We start from the raw sequence: 10946 nt of genomic DNA, 5'->3' as shown, positions 1-10946 counted from the left end.
ATGTGCCTCAGAAGCTGGTGCTGTTCTTACTAAGCCAGCCTTTGCACAGCAGCATCATGGGAGGCGAGCCCTGGTTGGCTCCCTCTTTGTCAGTCCAGGGTGAGAGGGAGAGAGAGAAAGAGAGGGTGGGGGGAGGGAGGGAGGGAGAGGGAGAGGAAGAGGGAGAGGGAGAGGAAGAGGGCGCAGAGGAGAAATACAAAGCATTGGAGGCTTGATGCTAAAGTGCCACAGAATGCCTTGTTTTTCGTCCAGGACTAGGACTATCTACAGAATAAAGTATCCTTTTTTTTTTTTTTTTTTCATTCAGTCAGTAATTACTGAGGGTCTACCGTGTGACAGGCCCTATTCTAGCCTTAGTTGCTTTTTCCTTTGGGGACTGTGGCTGTGCACAAACAAAGCTCATGGGACTGCTTATGACCAACATGCCATCCTCGTTTCTATGACCTCTGGATTCTCCACTCTCCAAAGGCTGAGAAGCACAGAGCTTCAGGCTTTGGGATGAGGCTAACGGCTGAGTGATATGTGATAATAAACAGATTCCTTAATCTCCCTGAGCCTCATAGTCTTACCCCAGGGCTTGTTAAACAAGAAAATGGTTGTAAAGTGCAATACAGAAAGTGAAAATTTAAACAACAGTCAGGAAAATCACTTCCCCGCTTCCCCTGCTCTTCATGGAAAATACTAAGGTTTGGGAATTGCATCAGCTTTCCTCCTGCTATCACGTAGCCCCACACTGATGGCTTCTTTGAGACTCTTTTGTCTAGACTTAGCACAGTGGGTCAGGCAATATTGCTAAAGAGAGTCGGAATCTGTCGGGACAAGGACTCGAAGGTCAAAGGGTCTTCCATCCCTTCCTTCTTTTTCTTTTTCCACTTAAGCTTAAGCATGTGTATGCATATGTATGTGTGGTGCAAGAGCATGGATGAATGTTTTGCAGATTTGTGGGGACATATGCACCTGTACCTGTGTAGGCCCAAGGTTGATGTCAGAATCATCTCAGTTGCTCTTCCACCTTGTTCATCAAGGCAATGCCTTTCAATCAACTCAGGGCCCACCAATGTGGCTCATCCTGCTAACCACTTTGTTCACAGTAGCCCCAGGTTCAGCCTTAGAGGCAAGAATTACAGGCGGGTTACCACACCTACCAGACAGTTGCGTGAGTTCTGGAGACCTGGACTCTAGTCCCCATGTTTTCATAGCAAGCACTTCGACTGTTGAGCCATCTCTAAACCCGTCAATGATGTCTTGATATTAAGATAAACAAATCTGCCCTCATTTTAATTACAAGTCCTTAGGAATACATACATAACTGTTAAACTACACATCCCTTTAAAAAGATGACACCAAAAATCCCCGTTCCACAGGGAAAACATAGAAAGAGGGGAGACAGCCAGAAACCATGGAACAGCGCTGTACCTTGAGCTAAGGGTGAGCTGGGCTCACACACTTCCAGGTTAACAAGTCTCTGTTGCCTTTGGTTTCTTTTCCAGGAGCTTATTTAAATAGCCTCTGCTTTCTCAGCCTAGGCAAGCTGGATTGGAAAGTCCTCTGCAGATACAATTTAGATAAATAAAAAACTAATGCATGTGTCCTTGTGTGTGTGTGTGTGTGTGTGTGTGTGTGTGTGTGCTAAACCACACTCAATACTTCTCTTTGGTCCTGACTTTTAGTATGTAAGCCCCCAAACAATAGGAGCCTAGCACCTTAGCATATGTTATGTCCTGTGGATGTGGTGTTCTTTATTTTTTAAGGTTGTAAAAAAATAGCAAATCCTGATCTCTTGAATTCCGAGTATTAAAAGTCCCACGCTTTCAGAGGGACCCTCCAGCCACCCTGCAACAGGTTCTTTGGCTCAAATCTTCCTGGGAGTACACTTGTTTGGCAACATATATCAGATGGTGTCTGGATTCTTCATGCCACCAGGGACTCTTCAAACCTCAGAGTGCTTGTGGTATTGGTGAGTTTCCTGTCCCCTCCCTCATCCTCTCTCTCTCTCTCTCTCTCTCTCTCTCTCTCTCTCTCTCTCTCTCTCTCTCTCTCTCTCTCTCTCTCTCTCTGTGTGTGTGTGTGTGTGTGTGTGTGAGCGTGTGAGTAAGCGCTCAAGATTTTACTGTCTCTCTCAGCATCTCCAGGGGGAGCTTGATCTTCCTGCTCTGTGTTTTTCACAAGTCTGGCTATTTTCAGCTCCCACTGTGGGTCTTTACACATTCTTGGGTCTGGATCTCAGTTGTGTGGATCTGTGAACGTAATGAAACATCTGAGGGCATTTTTCCGAAGAAGAAAACTGATAAAACTCCCAGCATCTCCATCATGTCTTCACATCGGAAAACTATGGCCATCCTGGGCGTTTCCATGTGGTTCTGAGGGGATGAGAGTTGAATGAGGTCCAGGTGAGGCGATGCAGAATCCTTTGGTTGAACTGAAAACACCTTCTCTTTACTATAGAGCCCATTTAATATGCCAGCCCTTGCAGCTGGCAAAAAGTTGTGCCCTTACTTTGGGCAAAGTTTTCAGACTGTCCACATTAAAAGACTAGCTTCTCTCTGCTTACTATACCAACCAATCCCTACAGCTCTTTTGTGCTTAGCAGAGACTGCTCATATATATCTGGGACCGACAACGAAAAGAGCAGAAGGGCCAACACTTAATGCCAGGAAGGGAAAGCTCCAGGTCCTGCCTCAGAAGAATGTAATGCGGTAGGCTGAGCAGCGCCCCTCCACTCTATACAAGGGTGCTCACCTTCTAGTCCTGAAACTCTTACATGGCAAAAAGGCCTTTGAAGGTGTGACCACGTTAAGCTTTCATTTTGAGGAGATTATACAATATGATCTGGGCCTGGGATATAGCTATAAAGGTGATAACGGAAACAGAGTTTGGAATGATGCAGAAAGGAGTTAAGAAATGCCAAGAGTTTGTAGCATCTGGATGAGGCAGGGGACAAGGAATGCGCCCCCCGACCTACTGGTCTTACCCAAGATGAAATGTTATGTATGGTTTACTTCAGATGGGAATTCCTGCTCATCTTTGGGACTTAGCTTGAATGACACTTCCTCTGTCCTCTCTTGGCAGATTCTTTCACCCTTGTCCCTTTTGAGACACTCTGTGGAAACACTGAGTCCCCCTTCTGGACTCTAGTAGTAGCTGATTTGTTTCTAAAACATTAAACAGGATCACAAAACTCCCGGTAAATATTTATTGTATGAAGGAAGAACCAACCCCTAACTGCATAGGTGACAACCCTGTGAGCAACTGGGATAGCATGCCTGTCACCAGACTGGACAAACCCTAGGCATGATTAACTCTGTCTCAAATATTTGTTTTGGTCTTCCAGTTCTCACCAGGGGCCAGATTCTTTCTCAAAGTTTGCCTGGTCTTTCACCATAAGTAAGTAAGTTAACCTGTGACTGTTGACCTTCCTCTTTGTCACCAGTGTGGGGGGGGATGATGTAGCAGAAGACACCATCATGCCAGTTATGAATCAAAGACTTTGTGAGGAGGGAGAAAAGGCCCAGCGCCACTGGCTAGAGTGATGGGGTGGAAATCTGAAGAGCCGAGGGAGGAACTGGATTCATTACCTTCAGAGGGCTTTCCAGAAAAGGAATTTTGGGCTGCATCCCCAGGATTACCAAGATATGAATTTCTATATATCATGTTTTCTTTTGGTGGTATTGTAGCTATGACCCTAACTGAGCTTTCATTACCCCATCCTTAAAAGAAGAGAATGGGGAGAGTTAATACTCAATAAAGCTTCATTTTCAGGGAACTGTTTGAGAAAGAAAGTGAAATTGAATTAATAGAAACTTTCTATTGGACTTGGGGTAAAGCACTTGTCCAGCCTGTGTGAAGCCTTAAGTTTGATCCCTAGAACTGGAAAGAAAATTCTTCCCATTATAGGCAATTTTGTAATTTCCTTTAAATTCATATACTGAAGTCCTAATTCTTAGAACCCCAGAAAGTAGTTAAATTTGAAGAACAGGGTTATTGAACAATGTAATATGGGTTAAATGAGGTCACCAGAGTGAGCTAATCCTATACAAGTGAGCTCAGAAGGGACACAGGCAAACATAAAGAAAGGGTCATGTGATGACACCGGCAGAAGTGGCCATGGTAGAGCCAGGCTAAAAGCCACAGCAGAGGCCAGCCTCGCTAGTATCTGGGTCAGAGACTTCTGACCACCAGGGCTGTAGGGAAGTAAGTCTCTCCTGTTTAAGCCCCCAGTCTGTGATATCTTGCTGTGCTGCCTGCCCTAGAAATATTCTTCTTGAACAAGCAATGAAAGAGTGCAAAGATAGTTGCTAGTAGCATTTTTCTTAGCTGCTCTTTCTCCTGAGGCTCCATTATACAAAGAGAATATAAATGTGCTAACATTTCTTAAAGGAGTCCTTTCCTTCTAAATCAACCACCCTACCCCCATCTCCCCACCACCTTACTCTACCCTTAGTTCACCAATGAGATTATTTCTTCACAGTTAACACAGGCATAACACAGGCAAGTGATCATCTATTACCAGGAAAATATTTCAAACTAATCAATTCTCTGAATATGTCATGGGGTTAAATACTGGTTTACTAGAAAAGCATTATTTACTTGAACTGTGTCTCTACTAATTATTCTCTCAAGTGGGTCCTGTTCAGGGTTGCTGCTGGCCATGTGTTTTCTCTCACAGTTCAGGATTGTGGCAAGTTTCCACATTGGAAACGCTACGATTATTTGTAGTCTGGTTGCTCTTTCTTCATTGGGAGGAACTCACAGAACACAGATTTTATAGAACCCACATTCCCCTTCAAGCCTGCATGTCAAAAGTCATTTTACTTGGCTCACAAGTTTGTTCCAAACACGCTCAGGGGAGCACTCAGGATGGACTTCTGTCGCACGTGGCCTGAGCTCATGAAGCTTCCTCTATCATCTGTAGCCAGCTCTGCAGCCTTCTCAGGTCAGAGCTCCCGCGGTCTCAGTGGGAATGCCAAGGCACAGTGGAATGGCAAGGCGCTAAAGTGCTTCTTATGGCCAGTGTCGAGTCAGTGTTTCAGCTCACTGTTGACGGTATCACGAAATAACACAGGCAGGGCAAATGATGAGTAATAGAAGTTCATTCGGCTCATAATTCTGGAGGCTGGAAAGTCAAGATCATGGAGCAGCATCTTTTTTTTTTTTTTGACGGTCCTAAATTGTTTATTGGGTATGAATTGTACAAACATTACGTGTATTAGCGGTAACGGTGGAGCTGCAGAGTGTTGTGCCTTCTCCAGGCTGCACGGCGAGAGCCACCAATAGTGTGGTGGAACTTGTGGCCCTTTCCAAGGCCACGGCTCTTGCGGCCTGCAGATGTCAGCCCACTCATCTCTCTGTGCTTGTGGACCGGTTTGGTGATCCATTGGGTGTCAGGGTTTCTTCTGATAGCTTTATGGAATGGATCGATGAGGATAACCTCAAAAAAATTTGTATGTGGAATCTTCGCCAACCCAGTAAGAATTCAGGACTCTCAGAGCCCCACAGTGGCGTCCAGCTCTCTCCTCAGCAACAGATTGAGGGCTTCGGGCAAACTTTAGTTGGTTCACACCATGATGGACAGGCTTGCCATAGGTCGCACCCTTGGGCACCGGGCGTTTGCGGCCACCACAGCGGACGTGAATCCTGTATATGACGTAACCTTGCTTGGCCTTGTAGCCCAGCCTCCGCGCTTTGTCGGGCCGGGTAGGGCGGGGAGCCCGGTGCAGCGCGGACAGCTGGCGGTACTGCCAGCAGCGGACCCTCAGCAGAAAGCGCATCACGTCCGACTGCTTCTTCCGCCACAGCTCCTGGATGTACTTGTACGCGCCCATCTTGGCTCACCTGATGGCCGCCGCCAGAGGAAAGGATGGAGCAGCATCTTGTGAGGCCCTTCACGCTGTCTTAGGATATGATACAAGGTCAAGAAAGGACGTGCAAGCTAATGAGCCAGGCAAGGGGGAGCCCGCTCCTGCAGTAAATCACCCACTCCCACACACTCATACGTTCCTCTTGTCTCAGTAAGGATCCCCATCCTAACGCTGTTATCACAGCAGGTGCATTCAGACATGGGTTTTGGAGGGGACATTCAAACCGTAGCAGTAGCAAGGCCCTTCCTGTTTTGCTCGGCATCATGAATTCACCCTGTTGTCTTGAGTTTGTGAGCTGAGGACAGGTTGCTTTCATTCACTAGGGCTGAAGGAGGGATGGAGGAGTAATTACTATGGACAAGAGCCAGAAGAATAGAAAGAAGGATGTATCTGGAGTGGAACCTGAGTCAGGAGAAAGGATCCTAATTAGAGAGATTTTTATGAGAGGTTGAGCCATTTCCCTGAGAGGAGCCCGATTCCTAGACTGGGATCCTTGTGCAAGGCATTTATGTTCCCGGGAGGGGGGGGGGGGAAGGGAATCATAGGGGAAGGAACGAAAAAGCAAGATTAGGAGGAAGAAATCAAGTGAGTAGGGGATTTGATATTAAGCAGGGTCCTATGAGGAAATTACACTAATTAAAGATTTCTGGGTAACAATTTGTCCAAACTCAGAAGCTCAAAACAACAATAAACATTTATTGTGTCTCAGGGTTCATTTGGGTCAGAATTTTATGAATGCCATGGCCATGTTGCTCTGGAAGCCTCTCACAGGTTACAGTTAAGATGTCAGGGGAAAACAAAAGTGTTGGCTTGGACTTGGTCATCATCCCAAGACTCTGCTTTCTAAAGGCTACTCACTCACATGTCTGGAGAGTTCTTGCTGGCTGCATACAGGAGGTCCCAATCTCCACTCCCACCCCAATGGCCATGTCTCATGATGGCTTGAATCCTTGTGATGCAGTATCCAGGATACCTCAGAGTGTGTAGATCAAGAGAGTGAGGCGGGCAGAGGCCATTCTTGAAGTGTCCAAGCACTGGATGTCACATAACCATCACCTCCTCATCTATTCACCAGTTTGGCTCTACATTTGGGGAAAGGGGCTTCAGAGGATATGGACATATTTTTAACGCTTTTACAATAACCTTGGCTTCATATTCCTCAAAGACAATAGAGTGTACCACTCACAGCAGCTTTGGCCAGGGCCAAGGAGCTGGAACTCCCAGACTCTCACACATACTTGTCATAACTAACAGTTGCCTGGGATAGAAGGGATAAGTTCCCAAGCTCTTTGACATGCAAGAAAACCAGGGGAATACTCCTTTCACAGGTGGTAGAGTTGAAGGAGGCCACAGATAGAGAGGTACTGTACCCAGACACAGATGAGGGATCCCAGAGGAAACAAGGGGAAGCACTAAGCGTGCGAGAGTTGGGCTACATAGTGAGCATGCATCCAGTCACAGAGTGGTTATCCTGTGTTATAGCCAAAGCATGATTCAGTAAAGTGGCTCCTTGCTGCTCGGTGGGGGTGGTGCTTAGTGAAACAGCAGAGTTTGTAATTCCCTAACCTCCTTTTCAGGGGTCACTAGCTTTAGAAGTCTCCTCTACCATCCTCTCCATGTTCCATCTCCTAACAGCACACACTGTCTCCCCCATACCCCAGAGCCATGCATAAATGAAAGATAGACCCTGGAACCAAATAGTAGAAGCAGGCAAGTGCTGGCCTCAAAGAACAAGGAAGGAGCTGTCTGGACACTCAGGCTTATTAACAACACTCTGTACTTTGATGAGGCTTCATCTGGTTTTAAAGAGCTCTGCTGTTACTGAAGTCAGCTAGGGAGTTATATTCTTGGGTAGGATTTTTAAATCTAACAAGTCTTCCAAAAGGGTGTTGCTTTGAGTGTTTTACTCCTTCTAGATTGCTCTCAAGGGAAGGATGATTCTGATTTATGTCATATGGAGGTTTTCTTCCAATTCAGATACAGAACCATTTTTTTTCACTTGTCACATCTCTTCCTATGTATAGCGCACAATGTGTTTCATCCAAGTCTGCACCAATCATTTCATATCTGAATCTTGAGCTCTCTCTTTCTCTCTCTCTCTTACACACACACACACACACACACACACACACACACACACGCACACACATTGTAAGGAGGCCGCTTGTTGATTCCCGGCTGCTCAGTCCTGAAATAATCACACAGAAACTATATTATTTAGATCACTGCTTGACCTATTAGCTTTAACTTCTTATTGGCTAGCTCTTACATTTTAATTTAACCCACTTCTAGTAATCTGTGTATCGCCACATGGCTGTGGCTTACCAGGTAAAGTTCCGTCTGGCTCTGGAGGGGGCTACATGGGTTCTGACTTTGCCTCCTTTTTCCCAGCGTTTAGTTTAGTTTTTCCTGCCTAGCTCTGTTCTACCCTATCCAAGCTAGTTTTCTTTATTCATTAATGATAATCACAGCATACAGAGGGGAATCCCACATCACCTGTTCCCCCCCACCCCAACATACTCACACACATCCACTCCTAAAACTTAAAAGAAGAAACAAGAGTTTTGTTGCCAGAACAGGACCACAGCGGAGCTCCTGCCCTGGGCAGGCCAGGGGTTTGTTGGCTGTGTTCTGCAACCACTTGCCATGTTTCTCCAGGATCAGCAAGAGATGTACTGCCTGCAGACATTCTGACAAGGGATGTGTTTGCAGCTGCAGAGAGGCTGCTCTGGGCCGGATGGCCTTTTTCGGGTTTGTGTTTTTGTCATTCCCCCCCCCCCCCCCCCCCCCCCCCCCCCCCCCCCCCCCCCCGCCACACACACACCTTTGGTTAAGAAATAGGGAGTTTTCCTTTCCTGGAATTTCCCAAGCTTTTTAGATTATCAACTTTTCCCACTAGGTGGAAGCACAGAGTGCGTCACAATGGTGATCTCTAGCAAAGGGCTGCTAATTAACACCGGTGTCCAAGTGTGTTCTGGCTCTCTCTTTTGAGAAAAGACCATTATGGGGCTGTATGCTTGCAGCCCATGTCACGTCTGTCGACAAAAAGTGGGATGATTTCTGCCCCAGCTTTATTTTGGAATGGGGGACGGTATAATTCCCTTTGGTATATGGGATTTTTCTTTTATACAGGATAGATTCTGGAGTGACAGAGTCCTTTTCTCTTGTGGAGGGAGCGTGTCCCCTACTCTTGGTGGATTTGGAGTCACAGGGCCTTGCAACATCTGTTAAGCAAAACAAAACACTAACAGGGAATACCAACTGAGATCCCACCTTGCCTCTCTGTTCAGATGACTGTCAGTTCTAGCAAAGGAAGAGGGGTTTGCAGCTAAATGCTGGCTGATTAGCGCTGCAGTGCAAGTTTTTAAATCCCAAGTGCTATTCACTCCCTAATTGATCTCTCACAGCTGTGGTTCTAGGTTCCCTTCTGTTTCTGAAGCCTTCTCTACTCCCCTTTAGCCCGGCTCCCCACAGTGTGCTGAGCAGATGAGGCTGTGGGGTTCCAGCTGTGTTCACTGTTCTGATTTCAACACCCAGTTTGTCTTTGGCCTCCTACACTCAGTGTCCAGGATCCCCGCCCAGTGACCCCGTGATGATAGAGCAGTTCCTTCAAGGAAAGGCACCAACCACCCTCAGTTCTCACCCCTGTACGGCCCCCTGCCACCTTCCTCACTCCTTTCCCACCCCACCATTCAGAAGTCATCTGTTCCCATGTACACACAGTTATACATTCCAGATTCTCCTCTTCTAGTCTGCTTTGTGGCATCCTTCTGAGAGCTTCACCTGTACTGCCTCCCTGGACTCTGCTGAAGCCCCTGTCATGCCTCTTAGGCTGCCAGATCCAGCCTCTTCCCCAGTTTTGTTCTGGCTGTCAAGCTCCAATTCCACTGTACATGTCATTTTCATATCTGTATAACACATCAGGGTGATACATTCATCGAGCAGTGGGTATGGAATATCTAACACCAAGCTTGTCTCCTTGGTGGGTCACATAATGTCTTTGCATGTGTCAGTTTTTAATGTCATGTTTGTTGCTGACTCAGAAACCTCTCCCAGTGTTGTGTTATCAGCAATCAGTAGTTCCACCCATACCCCCTCACTTCCCCCTTTTAACAGTGGCTATAGGTCACAAGAAAGCATTCTCTTTGAAATAGGAAGGGTGGGATATTCACATTTTGCTGGTGGTGAGTAACATTTGCACGCTTGTTCCAGTGTGATACAAGAACTCTATGTGTTCAGGGACAATTGAGCTTTGAAGCCATATTCACCAATAAAATGCAAAATCCATGAGTGCCTTTTCTCAGCTGAGACCCAACCCTAGTACTTCTTTTGATGTGTCGGTTCATTGAGAAGACACCATGAAAAGCGAGATCCCAGACCACTAGGCAACCACTCTCTTCTACCTCCTCTGCTTCCAGAGTACAACTAAGGGCTAATGTTGAAACGCAAAGAGAAGGAACAGAGCCCAGGGACAGCTGATCTGTGTCAATGCCATAAGAACCTTTCCATGAGGAAGTACATTGAATTTCCTTTAGTAGAATGTTACCTACCCCCCCCCCCCCCGCCCACACACACCCACAGGTTGGGTGGAAAGGGCTTCATCCTCACCACCACCTGCCCCCAAGTGAACCTGGTTGGCCTAACTCAATTTGGGCATCCAGTTCCCTGAGCTACTACTTATTGCCAGATGAACAATATGGGCAGTGTATGGAAATCAAGCTTTTGCCGGGACTGCTGAGTACTGGCCATGACCCTCGACACTCATGATTGAAAAATGATCAATCACCATGCCAGAAAGGGAGACAGAGAGGCAAAGTGGAAAATCAAATCCTTTGGGATCCTGGATAAAGTCTGGGCCGAAAGCAACACTATCTTTGAATGCTTTTATGTATATGCAAAATTATCTGGGCATGGTGGTACACAGCTGTAATCTCAGCTCTTGGAAGGTAGACGGGATGACTGGGAAGTCAAGAGTATCTTAGGTGCGTAGTTAGTTAAAGACTAGACTGAGCTATATTAGACTACTGTCTTAGCCAATGTTCTATTGCTGTGAAGAGACACCGTGACCGCCAGCTCTCATAAAAGAAA

At 46.4% G+C, this 10946-nt stretch overlaps 1 pseudogene; it reads right to left on the bottom strand.

The window, feature by feature from the left end:
• Positions 1-5191: 5191 nt before the first annotated feature.
• On the bottom strand, positions 5192-5852 carry LOC119810244 (annotated as a pseudogene).
• Between the last annotated feature and the right edge of the window lie 5094 nt (positions 5853-10946).

This window comes from Arvicola amphibius, chromosome 3, assembly GCF_903992535.2.
Source record: "Arvicola amphibius chromosome 3, mArvAmp1.2, whole genome shotgun sequence".
NCBI lineage: Eukaryota > Metazoa > Chordata > Mammalia > Rodentia > Cricetidae > Arvicola > Arvicola amphibius.
The sequence above is the reverse complement of the archived record's forward strand: the minus strand, read 5'-3'. Positions and strand labels throughout refer to the sequence as shown.